The sequence below is a fragment of the Drosophila guanche genome, unplaced genomic scaffold (genome assembly GCF_900245975.1).
Source record: "Drosophila guanche unplaced genomic scaffold, DGUA_6, whole genome shotgun sequence".
Classification (NCBI taxonomy): domain Eukaryota; kingdom Metazoa; phylum Arthropoda; class Insecta; order Diptera; family Drosophilidae; genus Drosophila; species Drosophila guanche.
Genome location: NW_022995743.1, coordinates 3,695,602 through 3,722,922, shown reverse-complemented (window position 1 = coordinate 3,722,922; position 27,321 = coordinate 3,695,602). Strand labels below are relative to the sequence as shown.

Below are 27,321 nucleotides of genomic sequence, written 5' to 3'. Positions count from 1 at the left end.
ATTAAGTTAATTGTTTTAATGGGATTTATTTTATTAAATCACTTTCAATGTTTGATATTTCATATAAGTTGGATTTTATTTCGACAATCCCACAATAACTTTGATTTTTTTATAGTTTTAAACACCTTTTCTGTACATTTTATTGATAATTTCAATGTTTATATCTTGGGTTTCATATTGTTAATAGATTCACAATTATTTTAAGTTATTTTCTTATAATTTCTTTGTCTAATTTCACATAATCTCATTTTCTAATTATTTAATAGATTGCACTTATGTTTTTGTCTCTTTTGAGTATTTCAGTTTCAAGTTGAAGTCAAGGATCCACCTCAACCATTTTCACTTTCACAGTTGCCGATTTGCATGGAGTTTTCCATTTTCGTGGGTAACTGCATTCAACACTCAGCATTTCATCTGAAGGATTCACCTGCAACGAAGGGCAAAACAAAATTGATAAAAATTAATTGCACAAAAATCTAATTACTAGCAAAAACATCTCCGTCAATGAGCTTAGGGTTAAGGCATCCCCTTGGCCTGTGGAGCTCGAGCTCGAGCTCGAGCTCTCTTGTTCTCCGTCTCTCTGGTTTCCCTCTGGCGTTTTGCATTCATTATTTGCATAGCCAGAACCCAGAGGCAGAGGGAAAACTAGGGACTGCAAGAGCAGCCCAACCAACCAACCAACCAACCAACCAACTAACGACACAAACGAGCTTTGAAAAATTGGGTACAAACGTTGGCAGCAGGTACTACTCTATAGTCCCTGCTGCCTGGTCTCCCTTTGGGCCCTGTCTAGCCTGGCATTAATATTTACATGGCAAATTGTGGCCAACACTGAGAGGCTTCTCTCGAGGCTCTTCCTCAACGGCAGCCACTCCCAGCAGTCAGTCCTTCCCCGCCACCACGCTACGCTCCCTCCGTCCCGCACCGTTTGGCGGTTTTTGTGGATTGCAACCAGCATTCTGTCTCACTCCACCCAAAAGTTCCACCCAAAGCTACAAAGACCCAAAAAAGAAAAAATGCCAACAGTCGAAAACAGATTCTCGTGCAACTTGAAGAAGCAACAGAATAAAAGAGAAGCAGCACAGCAGCAGCAGAATACGAATAAAAAAGGAGAGAAAACAAGTGAAGAATGAACAGCAAAAGAAGAAGTTGCTTGCTTTTCAGTTCAGGCAACTGGCAAGGAGCAGTGGTGGGGAAAACTCTGGGTAGTGGAAAACAAGTTGCATATAAATCTATTTCCCCTCATATACGGAGTCAGTCGCCTCCAATGAACAGCAGACAATGGCTAAAACCATATGACAGATGGCAGGAAGATGCTTCCCCAAGCTTCGCTTTTGGACTGGAAATAATTTCTTAAGGAGTCAACACACAGATGCAACATTTGTGCTGAGTGTAAGGAAATGTGTTCTTGGATAACTGCAGTTGTGTAAGGCTTTGACATGTTCCGTGTTCAACACTGGAAACTGCGATTCAACACTGGCAAGCGAAGCTTGATTTACTCTTGTAACTCTCAGCATTTCATTTGGTAAATTCCCGTCTCATTGGCATTACTTGTCGTTGATTTTTTTATTGGAAGTTCCTTCTTTCTTTTTCTTTCTGCTGTGCTTTATTGAATTTCCCTTTCAAACACACACAACCAAAATTACAATTCCCTTCGATTTCCCTTTGAGAATTGAGTTGTTTATTAACGATAAATCGTGTGTGGGTGACGGGTGTTTGGGTTGCAGTTACCGAGTTAATTAATTTTTGCTCTTTTCAGAGCGTCAGAGAGAGAGAGACACACAAACAAATAGGAGCTCTGTCATCCGCATCTATACCCATGGCTGGCATGCCCCTAGGGGCACCTCCACTCTCTGTGCACAGTCAGCTCTCAACGAGAAGGCTATCGGAAATCAGAACAGGATTCCACTCTCTCTCTCTCTCTCCCTCGCTATGTCCCTTTCTCTGACACTCGCCCGAAGGCACTTTTTATTTGCATATTTTTAGGCGCGCGAATGCGAAATGGAAACACAACACCCCACGCCTCACTCCCGCACCTCACACCGCACAGGGAGGAAAAGGTATGCCCCCAAGAAAATTTTAATTAAAATTTAAATATGCGCGCATTCTGTGCCGTGCCAAAAGGTTGCCACCTCCTGGCCCCGCCTCGTCCCGTCAACCGATGGGAAAGTGGAGCACAATGTGAAGCGGAGACAGTGGCAGGAGTTGAAAGAAAGAGGCAGCCAGGAGGCAAGAGCTCTCCCTTCAACATTTTCTGGAGTGACTTAATATAGCTTAAGAGCGTGAGAGCGAGCGAGAGAGGGAGAGAGGTAGTGTATATTGTACACCGGAAATTGTCAATTTTGTTTAATTTTGTCAACATTTTAATGGAGCCAAGTTGTTTGTGTTTTTTTAGTTGTTTGAAATGTGATTTGCATGGAAATCAAATTAAATCAGCTTTTCGCACTTTTCTTTGGCCATTGCGGAAAGCTCTCGCTGCCGCGCGAAATTGTGTTTAGAGATGACCAAGAGAAGGACGGGCAGGGCACGAATTACACTCAAATAATTCAGTATTCAGCAGTACGATTTGCAAGGAGACACTTTCATGCCCCATCTTGTGCTCTTTAAGACAAACAATTCCTGCTATTCCTGCTACACAAGTAGACCTCATACCCGTATAAACTCTATTCTTATTTGTACTACATATTCCCAGCGAAAGTTAGTCCCACATTTGCCATACTATAACTTGTGAATTCTCACAGGGAGGGTCTTCTTTTCCATTTCCTATAGTACCCATATGCGACAGTAGGGAAAAAGCAAACATGGATAAACAAATGCTCCATGGCGGCAGGTGTTTTAAATGTGATATCGAGTCCTGTGGGAGTGCAACAAATTCCGAGCTAAATAAAGATACAAAAACACTAGCACACACATGGCAGTGGGAGAGAGGCACAAGAGGAGGAGTAGAAAAACATTTGCCGCCTTTTGGGCAGAGGCAGAGGAAGGAGCAAGTGGCAGAGACTATGGCAGATACGAGATACGAGAGCCAAGAGCCCGGAAGCAAAAGCTCGTGTTGCATATGTAATGTGCGTCATTATCAAAAGCACAGCTTAACACCTACTCGAAATGTGAGACAGAGATGGAGATGCACAGATGGAGCTGGAGCTGGAGAGAGAGCGCGTGACAGCCCAAGAGACAGAGTGACAGAGCAAGCAGCCACAGAGCGAGAGAGAGAGAGAGAGAGAGAGAGAAGTCGGCTTGGAGCCATTTGGGAAAACTACAGCTAAAAAGGGGGCGGAGGCTGAGGGACAGGTGGCTAATTTAATGTCAGGGTATTATGGGGATTTACGCAGACTGATGATGATGATGATGATGTCGGGTGTCTGGAGGTGTGCACCGACGGGTTAAGGACTTCTTTTTTAACCACCATATGGATAAGCTTTAAATATGAATAAACCACGAGGCGAAGGCGACACGAGAGCAGCGAACATGAACATGAACATGTGTTTGTAATATATTTGTAGTGGATTATAAATAATAAATGCATATTTATGTGGCAATCGTTGAATGAACAGCAACAAAATGAACGCACATACAACCAGATTATGGCAGGGATAAGCGGAGGTAGCTGGAGGAGCACCATGTCCTGGTGCTCCCTGGCAGTTTCAAGTACATATTAAAGTGTGTTCCATGTTCCCTCAAGTAGTACTTGGTCATAATACCCGTTTTCTTTTAGTATCTCCGCTTGTCCTTCTGCAGAAGTTGTCGCAAAAGATTCTTCGACATCGTTTTCCGCATTCCTTCAAGGAGTTGAATACCTTCAGTGCACCCACATTCATACACTCATGGCTCTTGCCTGATGGCTGCCAACATGTCAGTGGCATCCAGCATACAGCATCGAGCCAGTGTTACATATCCACCTACCAATTTCCTTAACACACCCACTTTTCCCATGTCAATTTCCTTGGCTTGCCCCAGTGGCCGTAGCCCAGCATAATGGCATCCAGCAGTGGCATCATCCGCAAACCTGTCAAAGGACTCGCCCCAACCCACAGTCACACAGATTATGAAGTTATACAGCCACAGTTGTGTGTGTGTGTGTGTGTGTGTGTGTGTGTGTTGCAGTTGCACTTGGCAATCATCGACCTGATTCTCGAGTATCTCTAATGCATTTCCGTTTCCCCTTTTGCCCCCGCGCCAAAATGTAATTTTCCACTAATTTAAATTTAACACACATAACCCCGGAGAGTAAAAAAGCCAAAGAGGTAAACGGAAATTAAATTAAAGCGAACAAGAAATGTAAAAGTAATAACAAGATACAGAGGAAGCACAGAAGAACAAGTTGCCAGTGGCAGAGGATGGAAAACTCCTGCCCAAAACTATTTTCCTCGACTCCGGCACTTTGTCAGTTTTTGTCAGTTGTTCTCGGTTGAGTTCTCAGTGGATACGTTGTTCTGTCCACTCCCCACTCTGGCTCCGGCCTTGCATTTCCACTCTATTTCAACTTCGATGTTGCTGCCTCTGCGCTGTGTTCTCTTTGCCTCTGCACGAGTCTGGCAATAGTTTTACCCACCCCCAAAGTAAAGAAAAAGAAAACTAAAGTACAACGAAATTACACTCTTTGTCAACTGCATTTCATGGCAAAAATCTCTCTATCTCTCTCTAAAAAGTTCAAATCGAAAGAAAAACGAACAAGTGGCCAGCAGATAGAGAGCCAAAGAAGTGACCAAAACAGGTAAAAGAAGGAAAAAAAAGAGAGAGAGAGAGAGAAGGAGAAGCAAAAACAATGTGGCTGATAATGAGAGGCTGATGATAATGGGGGATCATCATGAGGTTGTATTTCTCAAGCCATTGGCAGGGGTGCACTGGCGGCGTCCACTGGACAACTGCAAAAATTTCAAGTCTAGTCAGAGGCCAGATAATCAATTATGTAAAAAGCCAACGGCAAAAACAAGAAACAAGAAGGCAGCCAAGAAAAGAAAGGCAAGAAAAATATAGAAAAACATTAAAAGTCGAAAGTTCAAATACCCTCAAGTCCAAGTTTTCATTGAACTTTGGATATGGTGGTAATATGTTCCAGCATCAATTTAATATCTTTATCCTAAAATAATAATTTTCGATTCAGCCATCAATTTTCAAAGAATAAATTGGAGTTTTGTAGAGTCGTAAATGGGTTTATAATGTGATTCTAATGCGGATTACAAAGTAACAGATTATCATTTGCATATCTCTGAAGTTATTTCCCTGCTTTCAATTTATGTTACCCTCTGCGGTAAGGGTATGGGGTATTGGGGGGGGAAACGCCAAATGCGGAACTTGCTTGTCACAGCAATAAAACGAAATAAAATGCATTCAAGAGGGAAAGAGAGAGAGAGAGAGGGAAATATCTACCTACTAATAGAGATAGCAAGCGAGTGTGAAAGAGATGCACTGACAGGGAGGACTGAGACGATGAACAGGAGGAGCGAAGTCTGCATAATTTTGCACGGCACATTGACTGATTATGAGCGCCTCACTGAACGGTGATTTATTCACGGGGCATGGGGTTGGAAATTGAGCAATGCGGCGGTGGGGGGGGCAGGCCAAAGAAGCGGTGAATAAAATTACAATGACAAATTAATGAAAATGAGCAGGGGAAAGAGCAGCGGAGGAGCTGCAGCAGCAGAGACAACGGCCGGCGCCTAGGAAATTATGGAAAATGACATGAAGAAAATCAGTGAAAGAAAATGAGTGAAACAGTGGGGAAACAAAGGGGGGCAAGCAGGAGATGGACAGCTTAATGTGTCGTCACAGGCTAATAATTTTTCTATGACAAAAGGTGAAAGAAAACTCGCCATGCGGCTGTGATGACAGGCCATTTCTCTGGCTAATCATAAGGAAATTATCTTTAGCTGACACTTGAAAATGGAAGAAAAATTTAAATCCTAAAGCAGGGTAACTGTTGAAGCTCGTTAGAAACATTTAAAATAAATCAAAGTAAAAGCAAACATTGGCAGAGCTTTAGTAAATTTAATTGAAAAATATTTTAAAGTTTTCGGAGCCATTTCAGAACTGCGAACTATTCTTTTAAAACATCATTGAAAGTGCCTAAACTGGTTCAGAATATTCCGGGCCCCTCATTGCCCCTCTCTGTCTCTCTGCATCTCTCTTTCAATGTCGCAACTGATACACTCCATTCTCCTCTACTGCTGCTGCTGCTCCTCCTCCCTTTTATTCTCATTTATTCTGTCAAAGATCTTTTATATTTCTTTCTTTCTTCATTTTGGCCACAAAACGAGCCTGAATGGCAGAGGAGGCAACCCTAAAAATGCCCTCAACTGTAAATTTCTACAGTCAACTGACATTTTTCCTTATGTATTTCATTTTTCCTTCTCTCTGGCACATTTCCTTATCCTTTGTGCCGTCTCCTCCTTTTTGTGTTTTTTTTGCGTGTGGTGTGTTTTTCCTTTCGCTCAACTCAAACAAGCTTTTGTGTAATTTAATTGCCGAGGTCACCGAAAAGGGGGTTGCAGTGGGTTGGCTTGGGTTTCCTGTAGCGGCGAGGCATCAGTTCCATCAGTTTACTAAAAGGGTTAGTTGTTGGCCCTTTTTTGTTGCTTGCTTGCTTGGGCTGAGGGTTGGCATCCTTGAATTTATGCACAGAATTATTTTGAATGAATAATAAGGAAGAGAACAAGCGAAAGCTGAGGCTTCAGCCAGAGCGTGGCAGCGTGCCGGCGGAGAGAGCGGTTTTAACCTCACAAAGGATTTTGTTTTTTTGTGTTTGAAAAAAGTTTAAAATGTTTGAAAAATTAATTGCAACAAGTTGAGGTACCGCCCTGTCTTCTCCTTTCTCTTTGCCAATCAAATTGCGGGGAGACACGCGAGATGCGTCACCTGCCACACAAAGAAGGTGCAGGGACAGGTAGCTGTGTGCTGATGCCGCAAAAAATAAAACCACTAATGCATGCAGATGCATATCTAATGATCCTTGGCCGCTTGTTTGCTTCAAAATGTTGCACCCAACGACACCTCGTCTGCCAGTCTGCCACCCATCCCAGCCAGCTCCCCGCTCCATGCTGGCCCACCCCACTCCGCATCACATTCTCTCTAGTGTCGCTCGAGTCAAATGTAAAAAGAGTTTTCAATGCCACTTGAATCGGAGCTTAAATCCCCCGCCCCACGGCATCGTTTCACACTCTTGTACCACACACACAAACACAAACACACACCCATCAGCGAGGCAAAAACAGCAAGAGCGGGAGAGTGAGACAGAGGCAAAGTGGGACAAAGCAAAGCAGAGAGAGCGATGCCAAAAACAAGAACGACTGGCAGCCTGGCAGCTTGGCAAGGGGTGCGGGGGGTAACTGTGCAAAGGAGAAGCCGAATGTGAAGAGGAAAACATAAAATCCAAAATGCAAGTTAACGTTATAAATATGTACGTACATTTATACATACATATGTACACACGTATCCATACAGACATATTATGTACTGTACGGTACGGTACATGGCAATTTTTTGTGTGTTGAAGCAAGCTAAAGGTAAAGGGGCCACGGGCAATAGCAGGCCCCAAATTGGATTATATTTTCCAAATGGTTTCTTTCGATTCCTCAAACACCCTACATTTTCTTTTTTTTTGTTTCATTTTAAAGAACTTCCTTCAAGTAATAAAAACAATAATGGGACAGCTTTATCTAGCTGACACTTTAAACATTTTCAGCATATAGTCGGATTTCTGACTTGAATTAGTTTATCTGTCAAATATCTTAATCATTCACATTTAATCAACATCGAATGACTGTCGTAGAAATATTGCATCCTCAATCTGGCATATGGATCTGCCAGGGTATCTACTACACCTTCGATATCCGAAAGCAATGCTTAATTTGTTGCTTTTGCTGTTGCCAGTCTCCCACCGCTCTCCGCTCTGCAATCTCCACTCTCCATTTGCAGTTGTTCGACTGTTACCAACCAGCCTAGTTGCTGTTACTGTTGTTCCTCTACTCTACTCTACTCCACTCTTGCCTAGGTCTAGTTTTTGTTTTTGTTTTTGTTTTTTGCTTTTCCCATTTCGTTCACCACACTCTTCATTCGCTTCTTGCCAACTCCAATTCTCCTCCTTGTTGCATTTTAAGTTTTAAGGCCAACTAGCACCAGTCCCGCGTACTTTCTTCTTTTTTCCATGCAATTCAATTCAATCCAAAAGCGATGCCAAGTCAACTTTTCCTCCACCAGTACATGTCTCTTGCTGTCTCTGTCTCTCTTTCTGTGCATGTGTGTGTGTGTGTGCTCTCCATCCTTGTTGTTGCAAGTTTGTTTAAACAACAGTTTTTGGCTTATCCGTCTGGACTGTGCTGCTCCTCCATGGTTTGGGCATAGACCTACCTCCCTGCCCACTCGCTGTTGGGTCGGGGGGTAAAGGAATAGCAATTTCGTGTACATATTCCCCACCCCACCAAGCTCCCCCTGAACCCTACTACACCACAGAGTGGATTGCAATTGTGGAACTAGTCTGGGATTGCAATTTGAATAGTTGTATGCGAAAAGGGGGGGGGGGGGGCAGCACTGGGAGTAGAGATAGAGCCAGAAATGGGAACAGAGATGCGGGGACTGCTGTGGCAGATTGAAGTGGCCCAAAAACCTATTCATATTTGGAGAGCAAAACGTTTGAAATAAATGAGTTTGAAAGAGTGGAAGAAAGGCTTGTAAATGAAATGAATCTAAATGAGTGCCAAAAATCCTTTCCAATAAGCAAATAAATATCTGCATAGCATTCAAGATCATTATTATGACTCCTCTCCTTGCTTTGTTTCTTCTACTTTACTCACTCTCTATCTCTCTCTTTATCCATCTCCCTCTTCTTAAAGTTATGCACGAACAACGGAACCATCGAAGCGACGCTTGAAATATGAAAAATGAAAACCCAAAAACAAAGTCAGGAAAAGCTGATTCGTTCGTTCATTCGTTCAACGAGTATTTTGCCATCGCGGGGCTGAAGGTCAAATTGGTGCTCCACCCCAAACCCAGATTTCTCCCCTCTCTGTCCTGCTCTTTCTTTGTTGTTCGCTTTTTTGCTCTGTTTCTTCTGCTTAACTGATTTCTAAGGTGCTTATAATCGGTGGCGGGAGAGAGAGGAAAGAGCGGGCGTGGTGGGCGGAGTATACAAAGTGGAAAAATAAGTAGCAAAGAAAATTATGATATGGAATGGCAACCAACAAAAAAAGAATACAAGAAAATTATACGAACAATAGTCCGCCTGAAATCGATGGTTGAACGGGGGAAATATGAAAGCAGAATCGACCCTTCCAGCACAGCCTCTATAAACCCCACCAATTACGGGGCTTACTATAATTATATTTTAGTCTTTTTCCATTTAGGCATTTAAAAGTATTCCCAAAGCAAATAAAATAAATATAATATTCCGCCAAAAAAACCAAATAGAAATTGAATTTCCCTCAACCATTCCCCTCCATTTACCATTCTCATACAGAATTGGGCAAAAAACAAAAACATTTGGAATATGTTCAACAATATGTGAAAAACGTTTTACTTTTTTCAGGCACTGTTCAAACAAACACACAGACACAAACGAGAGCAACAAAGTAGCATACATTACGGAATTTAGTGCAAATAAAATGCGACAGACGAAAAAATGCTACAAATAAATACAAGAAAAAGTGGATCGAGATATGCGAGAGGGAGAGCGAGATGGGTGTGTAGGTGGGGAGGTGTGTAAATGCAGCAGAAAATACACATTTAATATAGGCCTCAGCAGCAGCACTGAAAACAATTTTGAAACCATAATTCTGATAGTTCCACTGTTCCACTGTCTCGCCGACTATCTCCCACTCCCACTGTTCCACTGTCTCCCAGCGCTGTCTGTGCGCCTGTCTGTCTGTCCCTTTGTCGAACTGTCTGGCACACGTTTCACAAACAAATGAATTCGTTAAAATGTATAGTGCACATGCAAATTGCAGAGCACCCCGGAACAGGTCTCCCAAAAGACACAAGAGAACATTATAAGCAAGAGGGGAGAGGAGAGGGACAGTCGTTTGGTTACATTGGTTTATGGTTAACTGCTCGGGTTTAAACTTAAATCAAATTGTGGATAATCGTTGAACCCCGGCAGGTATCATTTACGACTGATAAATGCACAAATGGCAGAGAAACTAAAACGCCTAAAACCAAGCACACAAATCGAGAGTGCAGCAGAGAGAGAGGGAGAGCATTGTTATTTACGCTCTATTAAGCACTGAGAGAGCGAGTGCAGTTGATGGGAAAAAAGATAGAGAGAGAGAGAGAGTGTGGGGGGAAGTAGGGGGAGGGCAAAACACCAATAAAATGGAACACAAAAGACACTCGAATATCTCTGCCAATCTGTTCCAGAGTCATTCAACACCAAGGGGGGATAGGATATTCAGCAGGGTACAGGGTACAGCAGGTACGGGTGTCAATTCTCCAATTAGCATTTGTCCCTACCCTTCAGTGGATCTACCCTGGCATAGGTACCCACATTCATTCCCATTTACTGGTAGAAGGTTTTTGGGTGAACTAAAAGCTCTTTAGTTGGGCGCATGAATGGATCATCATCATCATCATTGGCGGAGGAGACCGGTGAGAGCGTTTTATCCTACAGCCAAAATGCATTTATGATGGCAAATCCCCTCTACCTCCCCAACGTTTCCCGATATCATTGACCCGTGTGCACACGAGATACACATACACGTATCTCCACTCTTTTCAATTGGAGCTGCTACCCAGGAGCAGGGCTTGGGGTAGACGTAGACACTTGATGAGGGTCAATGATTCACAGGGTCTGACATATTTTAACACGTGCATACATATCGTACGATTACGAGCAAAAGGTACGAGTTTTTGATGGTTGAAACTTTGGCAGTGAAACAACTGCCTGCACTCTTTGCAGTTTGGGTATTCCATTTGCACATAGAACATCACTTTAATACAGCTGATACGTCTGATATAGCTTTTGCACCCTTTGACAGGCCGAGAGCAGCAGCACTTCGACTTCCATCAATTTCACCCACAGTTTGGCCAATTAACTTGAGCTATCATAAATCTGTTACGACCAAACTCATTGTTCATGCCACTTAATATCACCGAAGCAGAGACAGAGACTGAGACTGAGACTGAGACAGAGACTGAGACTGGGTGCTTCAACTAGAGACAGAGACAGGCAGCTACAACCAGAGACAGAGACAGACAGAGACCTCTGCCTTCTGTAGAACCCCCCACTCCCTCATACAACAAGCACAGGCCTTTTCCTTTTGGCCTCTTTCGATTGTTTTGCTGCCTTTTATCAGCCACATCTGCGCTCTGTTGATTTTGCGTCTTTACTTTTTTGTTTTATAAATTTATTACTCACTTTTTATGATTTTTACGAGTATTATTAAATAATGTTGCTCTGGGGCTGGTGCTGCTGCTGCTGCTGCTCGTTTGCCATTTGCCACTTGCCACTTGCAATATTTTTTTCGGGTTACATTTCTGTGTGAAGGTCGCTGCTGCGATGTAAAAATGCCCCGCCCGTCCAGTGACCACCCCAAAAAACACAATTCACAGATGAGAGAGATGAATAAATTATATAAATCTGTTTACCTTTCGTTGTGGCAAATTATTGATTTTTGGATTACGGGGAAACGTTTCGTGTAATTACTCAAATGACAGAAATCTTGTAATTGGGGAAATAATCGCCATGACAGATGAGGTGGGAGGGGTCCAATGGCCAAATGGGTCAAAATTAATTCAATTGAATGGCGAGCAGGAAGGACATTGCTTGATACAGTGCCAAAGGTCAGTTGTTTGTTGCAGCCCTCAAAGTAGATTCGTTGCAGAGGCTTTGCATAACTTTCACTGCAACCCAGAGGATGCCGTAGTTGCAATTTCGTAATTACACATCACACAATTCATGGAACAGTCTATCAATAAAGCAATCCTTGTGCCTTTTCCTGGGAAAATTGCATTATTTATAGAGAGGAAATGCTCCGAGTACGTGGTACTCCTCTCGTACTGTGTTGTCGTTCCAAGTTGCTGTTTATTTTTGCCTGGAAATTGGATAAACCTCGAAAGTTTCGAAATTGTTTATTAACTATTTATGCGAGACAAGAGCCAAAGCAAGAGCAAAAGCAGTCCCCTAACTAATTACCCAGCTGATTAAATTGAATTAACTTGGCCACCAGAACACACACACACACACACACACACACACACACAGAGGTACAGAAACCACACATAAACACAAACACCAAGCGGCTACAAACAAACATCCATGGGAGTTGGCAATGGAGAGAGTGGGAGGCTCACATGAAGGCAATTTCGGAGTTCCTAAATTTCTGTAAAGCCTGAACACACACACCCCCACATCCATATAAATTCAAAGCTAATGAGCATAAAGAAAAGCTCAAAGGAATTTTCCACTTACCCTTTGAAGCAGCTAACACAAAGCTGGACAATGGGAAAACTCAGCATGGGGTCTAATCTTTTGAATCTTTGCAATAACCGAAATTCAATTAGGAAATTGTTAATACCATTGGCAAATCTGTTGACCTAACCCTATCTGTTAGCCATATCAACAGTTTCAAATGAATATCCGGCAAATCCATTACAAAATTGCATCTTCAAGTGATCGAAACTCTCGCTAATTGATGTGTTTGGGGTATTAGGTATCAATCAGTCGCCACACACATCTCACATATGGCCTGTTTGTGCATCTTAATTAATGATGCCCAGGAATGTGTGTGTGTGTGCAGAGTTAGGACCAGGCAGATATCAAGAGGCAGCCTCACACACACACCACCAAAGGCGAGTAAACATAATGCGTCCATCAAAGAGGGTGGAGCCTAGACACCCTCTAATAATCCCAGCCATTGAGCAGAGCACAGGGGTGGGGCTGGGGTTGTGTGGTGCTGTCTACTCACAATCTACCAATTTGTATTGTAAGCTCAACAACTTTCGCACGTCGCTGAACTATCGAATATACCAAAGTATATCCGTGTGGTGGATAAATATTTGCCTGCAAATGGGAGCATTTTAATTAACACAGAAGCTAGGAGCAACAAGAGTGGAGTGTCTAGATCCCCTATACTTCTTTCTACCCATCGAAATCTGGACATACCCGCACTGCAATCAGAGTATTCTTTGCTCTTCGGCTCAGATCTGTAAAGTTTTTCCCATCAGAAAGCACCAAATGAAATGTGTTTCCTCCCGCAATGCACTTTTTGTCAAAAGTTTCGCAAATGCGCTCAACTTTTTTCACCGAAAAACCGAGTGAAGCAGGAAAATCAGTGGGGAATGTTAATGCCTTTCAACGGATACGCGCCGCCATTTTGTATTGACCTTGAGTGTGGCATGAACGGGTTGAAGAGGCAACGGATGAGCTTGCATCGTTTAAAGAGTGCCACAAACCGGGGGCGTGGGGCGCAGAGCGATTGGATTGATGGGATTCTTGCTGATGATGATGATGATGATTTCATGTACAGTCTCGCCAACAACTGAATTTTGCAGTTCGTCTGCAAAAAGTCCTTCAATTTGTGATTGATTTTTATGACTTCGATATGAATCGAGACCATGGAGGTGGTAAGGCAGTAACTTATCGATTTATATTCGATTTTCGATAGATTTTCACTTGCCGAAATCATGGGGGAAGCCGCAGAGGTTCCAAAATATGTTTCTATGGCTTTTTGTACACTGTTTTTCTATCCTAAACTATTGCCAAAATTTCAAAGTGTTCAATTTCCAAATTTACATTGTACAATTTTCGATTCTTCTTGCCGTTCTTTATCCAATAAGTAGCCCTAAACCGACTTTCATGTTGCCAGTTTTGTGCTGCAGACAGCCAGTCAGCTGGAGCGTGCAGGGCAATTGCTGGAAACGCTTATCCAACGCCGAACAGACACACCAATTGCTATCGATGCTGGCACGAAACTGTACATGCCCCTTCGCGATTTCCGCCATGTAGGAGAGCGTCGCCACCGAAGTCATGGAGCGCAGGCAGGTCTCCAACTCAACGCCAATCTGCAGCTGATCGCTGCACTGCAGGCAATGTCCCAAATGTATGCCCGTCGCTCCAATGGTGGCCGATGACACGGAGCGTTCAGTCTCGTAGCGGCCCAGCAGCGAAACCATGGCCAAGTGTCCGCGCGGCACATTGGAGCCGCACTGGTAGGCCAACTCCGTGCCGATGGCCCAGCGGCGGGACACTGCCTGCAGAAAGTTGGCAACGATCATGCCACAGCCAGTGGCCAGTCCGGGCGAGGCCAAAGTCAGCGAGCAGCTAAAGTCCGTGCCGCGATAATCAGCCGATGCCTGGTGCATGGCATTCTGACTGCCCGCCTGGAATTGAGCGCTGAATTTGCAGCGCAGACGCTCGGTCCACTGATGGATTATGTTGCAGTTGACATTGCCCTGTCCGTCAATATCGCCCAACAGAACGGGAAAAGCTTCGCCGGGAGTGTGTACCTTTGTGCCCACGTAGGTGCTCTGCAGACGATAGCTCGGCATTGCGTTGCCCAGCTGGATGGTGTGCGTCATCTGGAAGTGGTTGCTCAGACCCTTGTTCAGCACCACCTTGGCGCCATCGAAGCAGTTCGGCTGAGTCTCACGCACCTTCCGGAACAGTTCCTCCACGCTGCCAGGATTCTCGAGGGTCTCTTTTTTGACCAACTTCTGGTACCATGAGGGAGGAGCTGGCTGTGCCGCCCCACCACACGATGCTCCGCGAAACAAGTATTCCATTTTTGGAACAAAATATAGAAAGTGTTTGATATAAATTTGTTCAAGCTAGTAGTAAAAATTACTTTTCCAGCCAGTTGTAGTCGCAGCGAGAAGGAGACTTCAAATGAATTGAAAATAAATGAAAAATTTACTTCCTTTTCCCAGTGACAGATCGAGAAAAACTGTCAAAAATTGCTTAAAATGAGTTTTAGGTTTAGTTCTCGACTTCGAAATGTAATATAAATTATATTTAAATGACAAAACACTACAGAAGAAACCCCAAAAACAGAATGCTAGTGAGACAGATGGCTGGGAGGAAACCGCTATAACCACAACACGTTGCTGCCTCGGTGGTTGTTGGCTCCACCTAAACGAAAATGGAGAATAATTGCACAGTGCTCCGCTCTCCACTGAGTGGCAGGCAGCACACCGCACACCTTCTCTTATCTTCTCTTCTTTCCGACACCTCTACCTGTACCTGTACCTGTGCGTCGCTTGTTTGGCTTCTGCCGATTCTGGTAATTATGTCAAGCAGTGGGGAGGGCCTGGCAATGACTAGACACGCTTTGATGTGTATGTAATTGATAAAGTTTTGCAGGCAGCAGATATAACTGAACTCCTTTTGTTGCGTTAATTTTCCCACCCCGCGTCCATGGACTACTCCATAAATCATTTGGCCCCCAACTAGCCATAATTTCATATCTTACGGATATAATTCTATTAGATGGAAACGGGCGTCAACTAAAAGCTTATCCTTGGTTGTTAATCATCTCTGTCATGGGTTGGGGTGGAAAAATATGAAATGAAATGGAAAAATATAACTCGGGGTAAGCTTATTATCAATTTACTTATGCCAAAGATTCCCTTTTTTAACGTTCAACACTTTGTTGCATTTTGAAAATTAAATTCCAAACCAGTAACCAGCGAGAACTCGTTCCAAATGTGGTTTTCCCTTTGACTTGGGTACTTGTCATATGCAGAAAATAAAATGCAATTAAGGCGAAAAACCACAAAAGTTTCAAAGCTGACAAATGGAAAGCGAAATTAATGGTAGGAGACATCAAAATGAAGTTTTATTTCGTTTTCGGTAAGGGAAAATCCTCTCCTTTCAAGCAGTAGACAAGCAGTAAGTTCACTCCACACTTAATCAATCAAGCAGTGCGCAAGCAGTGAGAGGCAGAGGCGACTATCACGTCCAGTCATGCTTGACCATTCGTGTTTTCCCTCTCTTCCCTCGCAACAATGTGGGCCTGTGTGTGTGTGTGTGCGCTATTAATTTTGCTCATTTAACTAACGGAACATATTAAATGCACGCGCTCTACGCTAGAGGGAGCCACAAATGGCAGTGGCCGGGAGGGGAGTGAAGGCAACGCCTCATTGATGGCACGCCATTTCCATGCGTCTCTCCACACGGATTTCCCACCATTCCACCTTCCGTTCCACTACTTCTCGACATTTTTTAAAGGTTAGTTCCTTAAATGGAGCCTTTGCCCTGCACACACCCCACCATTCCCTGCCATATCGCTGCCCCCCCCCCCCCCCCCCCCCCCCCCCCCCCTCTCCCCCCCCCCCCCTCCCCCCCCCCCCCCCCCCCTTTCCCCTGTTTCCCCCCTGCTTTCCCGCCTCGCCCNGGCGTTATGTTCCCGCTGTTTCTGCACTCCCAATCTTGCCGTTATACTCCCGCTGCTGCTCTCTTCCTGCACTCTTTGCTCTCCATCGTCGATATTTATGTTCCCTCTGAATTTATTAGCTTTTGGAGTTGGATATTTATGTGGCAAATGAGTGTAAGCGAGGGGGACCATGGGAAATTGACTGAACGTGAGGCGCAACATGGGCCAGAGGGCACTCGGCTCCTATGGCTCCAGTGGCAAGGCCATATCAGTGCGGTTGGTGGTAGGTGGGGTAATAAAACTCCGAGTAATGGCAGCTTTACTTCATAAAATGCTGTCACACAAGTGTTTGTCAAGTGCTGCCCGCCCGAACATTGGTCCAGTCAAGGGCAGGAACAGGCACAGGGAGCGGCACAACAGCCGCTTAAAGGCACTTAAAGATATAAACGAAATGGCATACAGATAGCAGAGAAATTGAAAAACAAAAACCATGCAACCCACATTTTTCGCAACATTTTGCTGACTAAAAAGGTTTTTATTTTGTTTTCCACTTCAAAAGTTTATGTCCAACTAAAAGCTGTTTTCCGGGCGCACAACTTTTTGTGTTTGCTTTACGTTCGTTTCGTTACATTTCCATTTCCGCCTCAATAATTGACAACTTTTCAGTTAATCAGCAATAATATGAATTATAAAGTTGCACAAACTTTATCCCCCGCCACAACTTTGCGATGATCAGCCATGGAGCGGGGGGTTGTGTGTCGCTCGTGTCCTTCCACACACAGGTGGTGGAATCGTTAACATAACTTTTAGCTACTTACAGGAAAATCCGATTAAACTTGCGGATTATTCTGTGTATGTGCCTATCAAGGCGCTGCCTGGATCTACCTTTTACCAGGAGCACCACATATTACACACAGACTTAATACACTTTTGGCCCAGAATCAGAGTCAGGAAAGCAAAAGTCGAAAGCAACTTCATTTTCCCCAAGAAAACGCACTAAACAAACTTTGTCTCCCCACTAGGGTCCACGCCTTGCCTCTCCGTCGCTCCCTCTATGTAGTATACATATGTATGTACATACATATATCTACATTTCTGTATACATATACATATTCATGTATAAAAAAAAGCCTCATTGACTCGACAATACAGCAACAACAGAATCCAAACTTTTGCCACAAGTTTTCAGCTCTAGCTCTATGGCAGGAGAGAGAGAGAGGGACCTGAAATGGAACAGGGAGAAGCACAGGGAGAGGAACACATTGAGTGGGTGGCTTGAGGGGTACATGGAATAGAGCTGCTCGTTGGAAAAGTTACTAAGAAAATATGTCTACACTTGCCGACGACATCCGCTTTCCGTTTTTGGAGACGTCGTCAGAGCAGGAGACTCGACTCAACGCAGCGTTGCGGCCAAAAGCGTGTCAGGAGCATAAAGGGGAATGAACAATAAGTGAGGGGTGGCAGGAAGGGCAGGGCAGGGTGCGGAGTGCCGCAACAGGAGGTGTAAGTAGCGGAGAAGACCCGATGTTACAAAAGCTAATAAAAGCACGGGCACAAACCCACTGAGAGAAAGCAATAACAGGCAAAGACTTAAGCAAAATTATAGAAAATCTTTACATTTTCTTACAGTGTAGAAAAACTCTTTTGTGCGTGTGTGCGTGTGCGCGTATGTGTGTGTATTTTGGGTTCGTTCGCAGGACACACGCATTCATTGTGTCTCATTTGCGAGTGGGGCAGCAACATTGAATGCAAATGGCGCAAATTCAAATTACAAACCAACAATTTCCGCAAAATGTTACTCTCCTGCAGCCACACACACACACACACACACACACACTCTTTGTTTCCTCTCATGTACCGTTAATTGCATGTTTTATGAGTGGGTGAATGGGTTGGTGGCCACCCGATAAGTGCCGCTGCTTCTGCCACTCGCATTAAACGGGAATATCCCCCTTTAATTTATTTGTTTCTTTCATGTTTTGTTCTTGATTTTATGTTGATTTCAACATTATTTGTTGCATCAACAAATTGTGCCAAAAATTTCAGGTAAAAGATACACAACAAAATGTGTGCCTGGAAATCTGGCAGAAATAAATGATAAATACATTTTCCTGTTTTTCTTTCCGACTCGTTTCTACATGCTCCTCCTCCCTGCTGTACAGTGAACCTGTTTATTTGGCTTTTCTCTTGGCATTTCTTTTGCCTTTTTCCCGAAGCAATCTCAAGTGCTTCATCTGCTCTCTCCCTCTTCCACACAGACACAAACAGGGACGGAGACAATCCGGGTTACAGGAGGGAAGACGGTAAGACGACAGACAATAACCATAAATGGTATTTCATTATCAAATAAATTCACAAGAGAAGTAAAGATTCTTCTACAAAATCGAAATCAATAACCGCCTCTTGCCACACCTACTCGTCCTCTCCTACTCCCTCTCCACTTCCCCACTTCCCCACTTCCGCTCTGTCTGTATGTTCGCATAAGCCGCTTTTGCCGCTTCCTCTGTGGTATGCACTCCCCCCGTTCCGTTTAAAGAGTGGAAAACATGAAACCCAATAGGGCGCAAGTGTATGAAAAAATTTACATTAATTTCAATATGCCACAGGAAAAAAATAAACAAAAAGAAACATGTGAAAATGCTAGAGACAAGGATAGAAGTTGATCTACGAGAAGTTACCCTTCTTTAACCCAACAAATATGCAGAAAGATAAGTTTAAGTTCTCATAGAGATGCAAATTTAAAACTCGAGAAAATAAGTATTTCGAATTAACGATAAAGTGTTATATGCCCGTACAGACTTTTATACAAACTGTTATATGGATGCAGAAACTGTTCTACTCGTGTACAAAATATTTTCTTGTTTGTAAACTTTAATCCGTTTTAATGTTGCTTTACTTTCCCAAACGCTTCTTTTTTTTGCCATAAATAATTTCATTGCTATGCAATTGTAATAAAACAGAAAAAGTCTGCTCCTGTCGTGCATAATCGTTACTCTTTATGATGTGGTTACATAATTGTACACATAACCAATACCCCCTTGGCAGACCACAACAGGGCAAACCAGTGGGCATCACAGCTAAACGGAGAAAAAACAAGCCAAGGAACAATTTCTCATCTTCATTTCCATAGTAAAAAAGCCAACCTCGAAATTTGCATGGATCCGACATGCTCCTCAGATTGGTTGGCCCCTAGCCCTAGCCCTCCACCTACCAAAAATGAGAAGAGTAAACTGTGGATAGTCTCCCCTCCCCATACGTCTTTCTGCCCACTGGTATCGCTGTTATTCCTGTTGTTTTTGCTGTTGCTGCTGTGTCTGTTACAGAAAATTACGAATAGGCCTGTAAACAATGGATGTGTGTGCTGTGCTGTTGTTGTTGTTGCCGTGCACAACATGAACGTAATGCACATTGAGGAGCTGTAGCTAGAGCAGAATCGAAGGTAGAGGGGAAAAGGCTAGGGCTCCACAGACCCCAGACCCACACGAGAGACGGGGACAGCATGTCTAACGCGTTGGTTGACTGTGCCAATTTTGGAGGGTTGACGGTTCGTTCGTTATTTTTTTGTGTTTTTTTTTCTGGTTCTGCTTGTTGTCGGTAGTTGAAGGGCAAAGCAGAGTTTGTGTAATTTTTTTTTGCACAATTTTCCCTGTGATTCGTTGTTGTTTTCTTCGTTTTCTTTGCCATCCCATGCATACGCAGCACCGCGCACAGTTGTTATGGAAAATAAATTGGCTGAGCTTATTTGGTGGCACAGGTTGTTCTGATGGTAGCGAAATATGACAAGGACGAGGACGAGCAGGAGGAGCATTGGTGCGGGAGTCTGGTAAAGAGGCGACAGGCCAAATAATAGAAAAACAAACTCTGAGCAAATTGATCCGTTAAAGCTTCAACTATCTACACATTTTTCCCATATACAATTTCCAATCAACATTATTTCCCCCTTAACCTTGACATTAACACACTCCGTGTACATATTGCAGGGCTACAACTGCCGCCGCCACCCCTCTGTGCGGCCCATTCCAAGGTGTGACAGGCCGACAGTCGCCTGTCTGGCTGGCAAATCCCAAATAGACTTTATAATTGGGCAGGGGCTAGTCTCTTTTTCCTCACGAAATATCTTGGCTTGTACGTTCCTGGCTTTAGAAATGCCGACGGCATTTACTTTTCAGCTCCCACTTCCTATCTTTCTGTATCTCCGCCTCTCTATTTTGTTTGGAGTGTGTCGTCTCGTGCCATTTTATTGTTTGCTTTTAGTTAAATCATTTCCTCGCGGGCGTTCTTATTTTATCTTATTTGTTGGATTTTTATTAGAGCGCCACATGAATGCTTTTCAGTCCTCCGCCCAACCCATTGTGCCACGGGGCTTCTAGTTGCAGCTCATTCTGTTTGCATTTTTGATTTCCTTGCATATTTTCACATTGTTTGCTGTGGCATTGCATTTCACAGAAAGACATGCACAGAGAGGGGGACAAAGAGATACAGTGCTCGACTCGTCTGTGTGTATTTTGCATATTTTGGCACCCAACGACACAGCAACAACAAGAACAACATGAGCAAAACATTTTGAGGTCTTCAATTAAACAAGAGCTTTTTAAATCGATACTTTGGGGCAGACAGACAGACACACACACACACACACAGTTGGAGAGTCCCTCGCATGGAGAAAATCTTTTGAAATATTTGGAAATATCCTATAGCTGACATTAAATGTTTTCCCCCGCAGCTATCCGATTTTCCACAGGCTCACACAAACACAGACAATAAACACAGGAGGAGATTTCGTGGCCAGTTTTGGGTTACAGTTTTCCTGCAGTTTTCACTTTATTTATTTACTTTACCACATTTATTATTTTGAAAAATTGCCTTGTCTGAAAATCCCTCAAAGCCTTGTTTTAAACCATTTAAATGCAGGGGGAGGGGGTGAAATGTTGAGGGGTTTTATGTTATTTTTGATTTAACAAGCTCACAAAAACTGACGATCAAAAGTATTCAATTATATTTAGTTTCAATGAGGGAAAATAGCTGAAAGATTTAATCTATTGCAAATTTTGTGCTCAAATCAACTTAATTACAGCCTGTTGGCTGCACACAGAGGAATGTATAATAGTTGATATCTCATATCAAGGGAATCTGTACAAAATTTCGTATTTTTCCTGCCCATTGGTTTTTGTCTATTGCTGGAAAAGTTGCTCTGTTCCATTCGGTTTGGGTTTGTGTCATTTTCCTTCATCTTCTACTATTACTTCGTCTGCGTTTATTTTCCCTGCTCCTTTTTCTGCTTTTGCTGTTTTTTGTGTGTTTCTTGGTTTTTTTGTTGTTGTTGTATTTTTTCTCCTTTATTTTTTTGTTTTGTTTAATTGACTTGAAAACCAGTTTTATTTGTTTGCAAGCAGCAAAAAAGGCAGCAGCAGGCCGCAGCAGCAACAAGCATTAAAAGCAAATATAAATTGTGTGCCGCACTGCTTGTTGGGGCTGCATGTCTCCTGCTTCGTTGTATACCCTCGAATACATTTCCATCCGAAATTCGTTGGGAAAAGTTTATTTAGCTGTTCCCTCTTTCCCTCTCTCTGTATCTATGCTACCTCTCTTTTTCTCTGTCTGCTTTGGTTTTAATCTATGCATCAATATAGCACACAAACCATATCGCATTTCAAAGGGTATCAAAGTTTCGATAAAGTTTGCCAAGCCATCTCGCCGCTGTTACCTCTTTTTCGTCGCGCACACAAACACAAACATATACACAGCCACAGATAGAGAGTGAGAGAGTGGGGCTGAGCGAGAGATGGTTGGCTGCGCTCTTTTTTCTTATCATAATGCGATTATTTTTGGGCTGCGTATAAAAATAAAAGTATAGAACTTTTATGTGTGTGTCGGCCACTCTCTTCCTCTGCCCCTTTCTATGACCGACTGTGGTCTGTCTTTCTGCTGCTGTGTGCACGTGTGTGTGTGTGTGAGAGTGTATGGTAGCGTGAGGCGAGCCAGCTCAAAAGTTAGCGGAGCTTTAAACTCGTTATTGCCCGTGTGTGTCGCTGCTAACCAGCTTCATTCTTCTCTCCATCATTCTTCTCTCTCCTGAACATTCAACACACTCCCTAGCGCTCTCTCGCTCTCACCCCTACAATGATGCTGAGAGTCTGCTCTGTTCTTGTTTTTCGGACCCTTCCCTCTGCCTTGCCTTATTTTGTTCGATTCTTTAATGTTGCTTTTAATTAGAAATTAGTTCTGCTTCATTAAAATTGTTTTTGTTTAATGTGCAAAATGCTGCTGCTCCTAGAAAAGAGAGAAAGAGATGGAAGCTGCTAGACTGAGAGGCGAGCAATATCTGCTAGAGAGAGATATTAGACAGCCGTCGCTTTGGACATTTGTTGTGATTAATTAAGGCAACATAATTTGATTTTATTTTTTACACTTAGTGTTTCCCACTTTTTTATCGCAAGAATTTGTTCACCTTTTTTTTTTGTTTGTTGCACATGGAGCGTGCGTCAAATGCGCTCGCCATGTCTAATTTATGCAAATTTAATTGCCGCCAGACATTTTAATGAAATTGAAATGGGCCTCCACCACCAGCCACCACTCTTGATGGAGGTGAGCAGGGCATTGGGGCAAGATGGAGGGGAGCGTGTTCATCGTGGGGCGTTGCCTGGTTTGTAATTTTTGTATAATTCAAGATTCTGGGCCACAGATTGCAAATTATTGGGGTCAGAACGCCTTGATTTGAGAAAACTTGGGCACATTTTTTAGCAACGTTTAATTAGCGATAATTCAACGATTATAATAGTTTCACAAAATGTCTTGCCCATTACAGACAATTAGTTTAATCTTTAAAGTTAGCCAACGTTGAAATTCTGCGAGTCTAGTGATTAACAATCATTTTAAAATCATAAAAAAAAAACACAATTCAATTACCTGGAAAAGCATCGATTATGTATAATAGTTTGGGAAATTGTTTTGCGTTCATCGAGAGCGGAAAACGTGGGAATTTTCGAAAAGTAATGCTGGAAACAATGGTTCTCACTCTCTGATCAACTTTAGCAACGTTGTGAAATTGTTTATTTAGTTGAATTTCTCAACAAAAGCATTCCATAGTGTGTAAAAAGTTTTACAACTTTCGACGCAGCAGGAAATTCTGTTTCATAAAGTTAGGCAATTTTGCCCGACCAATTAGGGAACCGTTTCAATAGTTGGTTATGCATTTATATGATTTTTATTGTAAATTTGGCAACGTTGCTTACCCGCTAGGATCATCAAACATGACAACTTGACCTGTGAAGTTTGGCAACGGTGCCGACCAAATGATTGTAAAGTGTACACAGATCGTTGGCATACAAATTATTCTCCTTTGCATTTCGCTTTCCCGTTCAGCACTCAATAGGCAATTATTTTGACCTCTGAAGTTTGACTGCGTTGCAACGGGCAAAAGTAGACTCTACTCTGCACATTTCACCTTTGAAGTGTGACAACAGTGCAACTGCGAATGACTTCGGAGATCACTTAACAGACAAATTATTGCACCTTCCGTCGCCCCTCCGACACAACAGCTACCGCTACAAAGCAATGCCAACTCCCAAGGGGCTCGTCACCTGGCCCACCACAGGCATCCAATCCTCATGACTCGCACATTAGGATTTAATCACTAATTAAATATCAGTTAAGATATAAGCCATGCCCATCCGTCCATTCAGCTGGGGCGGATTCGCGGCATCGCCTCACACACCCACACACACACACACATACGCACTCAAAGGGCGGAAGAAGAGAGGTATCTTGCCAATTTCATTTAAAAATGCTTTAATTTTCCTGCCTTAATTATTTTCCCGCACTCAGCGTCTCTCTCTCGCTCTCTTTCTTCGCTATTGATAAATATTTCTTGCTGTTATTTATAGGATTTCCTTTAGTTGTTGTTGCCGCTCCATCGTCCGTTTCATTTCACTACGTTTTATTTCTCGCACAGTGGTTCACACACCTACAAAATTGTTCTCATGGAATTCTCTCAACAATTAGTCGCACTTTCCACACTCTCTGCACACTGTGCGCGCGTTCTCTGCGTGCAAATGTCGTTGCAAAGAGGAAGAAGAAGAGGAGCATACGCTAAACATCTTTAATTGTTGTTGTTGTCCGCTATTTGAACTCGCTCTCTCTCACACACACCCACACACAAACACACACATTCTTTACTGCATTTTTCGACACTTGCAAGGGAGTGAAAATTCACTTTATATATTTTATTGCGGCTAATACTTACAAATATATTTTTACGCCATGAATTATCCACAATCGCTATCTGTTTAATTATTTGTTTAAACTCTGCATCAGCTTTCGTCACTTTGTTTACGCACCACTAATCTCTGCTTTCGGCTGTAGCGTTTTGCCGTCGGCGTTTCGTTTTTTTCAATTTATTTTCTCGTTGGTTTTTACGTTATTCCGTGGATAATATTTCCGTGGGATCGAACGAACTCACTCAAAATTTCAACAATAATCATCCGTTGCTTCATAGCGTCACGTTGGTTTATTTTTTCGAGTGGGGTTTGGGCGGCAAGGCCGTTTCAGTAGAAAAAATATGTGGCCCGGACACAAGTTGCTAGAAACATGCTGACGGCAGGGTAGAAAACAAAGTATGGACACCAGGCAAAACGGAACAGAAAATTCAACGCTGGCAAGCTAAATTCCACCGTAGCTTGTAACATGCCATGTTTTTACTCAAATATGCGCTTGAAGTGTGAGTTTCGCGTGGCTGACTCAATACAAAGAAAAAACCGGTTGTGGTGGCAAGATTCAAATCGTCCGCAAGGTATGTGTACAGAGAAATGGAGATATACAAAACGCCTGGCAACAACCAAGAAGAAGCTCTACCTCGTTATCTATACATTCCCTGCCAACGCCGTCTAGCAACATGCGGATGTTTTCTTTGGCAACATTTCCGACAAAAGCCGAGAGACCGTGGAACATGCGACTAAACGACCGACAGAGCGACCGACTGAACGACTGACTGACTGACTGTGAGATATGAAACGCTTTTGTTGTTTTGGCTGTCGGAACGTCTGTTGGTCTGTCTGTCTCGCTTACTCACCGGCCCGCCGACTGTCTCACGCTCTTGCTCTTGCTCTTCTCTCGAGCGAACAAACATGTCGGGCACACATTTCTGTGTGTGTGTATGTGCGTGTCGTGTATTGCGCCATCGCCAAGTTGATTTTCTGGCCCCCGCGTGCAGCTGTGTGTGTGCATGGACGTGTACGTGCACGGCTGCGGCTCTGGCTGCTGGTTATATGTATGAATGTGCTCCGTGCACATTTTCGTTTGTTTACAGTTTTTCAGTTTTTTTTATACGAAGCATATCATCACTCTTTGAATCATTATGAGCTAAAGGTTAGCTTTAAATTTACAGAGTTTAAATGTTCCTGTATTCAAGGTGCGTTTCTTATCTTATCCACATTCGCGCTATATTCGCTTCTATAGCACTCGCATAAACTATTCCCAGACTCCATAAGGACGAACGCTGGCTTTCTAAGGGTATTCAAAGAACGTCTATTTGCTCTTCAGCTTTTCGCTTTTACCCAGGTTATGTTTTTCATTGCGTTTGATTGTTTTAAATTGAGATTTGTGTGCCAAAAGCGGCGCTGCAGCCGCGCAGTTGTCATTCCTCTTTGTTGTTGTTGTAGCGTGGACTGGACGGTGTGCAACATACGAAAATGTACAATAAATTGTGGCCACAGGAGTAATCTACGAACTTTTTCGGTCTACGCGTTGGGTACTTTCGTTCTATCTGCTGGTTATTTCCATTTTTGTTGTCTTTTGCGTGTGACAAAACTAATTGTTTTTTTTTGTCTGAATGGGGGTGCCCACGGCACTATTGGGGCAGTGGGGTTTGTGGTAATGAAGCAAAAGTTTCTGATTAGCTTTCTTGTTCCGGACACTTCACGGCAATCGGCGGCCATTTGGCATGGCTCTCATAAATTACGTACTAACCCAATTAGGGATCGTCTAATTTCTTTATGGTGCGCGTACACGTCAAAGCGTGGAGTAAGTCCGTGTGTGGATGAGGGGAGCAATGCACCCTTTGAAGTTGTAGGAGCTAGAACCACCAAGTGAAGTTAGGCAACCATGGTGGGGCTCGAGACACAATGAAAGAGGTGCATTCAATGGCAGAAGAGCCGCCGAGCCCCTCCCCCCATTCAATCATTTTTTTTATTAATTTTTGGTTCTGCTGTTTTTGGGTGTGAAGAAGTTTGGCAACGTGGCAGGAGGGGTGATACTCGATGACCTTTGACGAAATCCAAATGCTTATAGCCTCAAGGTCGATCTCCCCTGCATAACAATTGAGTGTGGGGCAACTCCATTCATGTAAGTAGACCGCAATTGTGCCGCAGGCTGCATCCACAATGAACGATAAATGTAATAGAGACACACAGAGAGAGACGCCTCACACACGCACACACACGATCATATTGTTGCCTTAATCAAAGAGAACAAAATTGATTGCATTCTCGACAAGCCGAACGACGAACGATAAGCGAAGCAAATAGCGACAATCCATAAAGATATGTTCCCTCTCCCCCACCAACAACAATACCCAACGAAAGGGGAGACTAAAAGCCTCAAGGGCCGAGTCCATTGATACCCTTGGCACGTCATCGTTTCCATGGCAGCTATGCAACCCTTTTGAAATTTCAAATCCGTGATCAAAACCATAATACCCTGTGCAATCATAACAATAACCACAACATATACAACCATAGAGAGAGAGAGAGAGCGAGCCGAGTCGAGTGGTATAAAAAATAGAGAAGAGAAAGAGGAATTGCAGGCAAAACTATAAATAGCGAAATAATGTGATAAGCGCGCACACATGAAAGCGACAAGCGGTATTGTGCCCATTACATTACCACATGGGTAGCGAAGAAGGTACAACTGCGAAGGGGGGGTGAGTGGGGAGAGTGTAGCAGCGACGACGACAAGTGCCGGGATATCCAGGACGATGCAATGCAGAGATGCCCAACGTTAACGTCGCTGCCAACGCCGACGCATGAAG

At 43.3% G+C, this 27,321-nt stretch overlaps 1 long non-coding RNA gene across 1 annotated transcript; it reads right to left on the bottom strand.

Annotated features, from left to right (window-relative positions):
- Positions 1 to 3,127: 3,127 nt before the first annotated feature.
- On the bottom strand, positions 3,128 to 22,223 carry LOC117578552. The gene is made up of 3 exons (XR_004573385.1): positions 22,047 to 22,223; positions 8,312 to 8,315; positions 3,128 to 3,138 (listed from the first exon to the last, which is right to left on the bottom strand). It is a non-coding gene; the product is annotated as an uncharacterized LOC117578552 (long non-coding RNA).
- Positions 22,224 to 27,321: the final 5,098 nt, after the last annotated feature.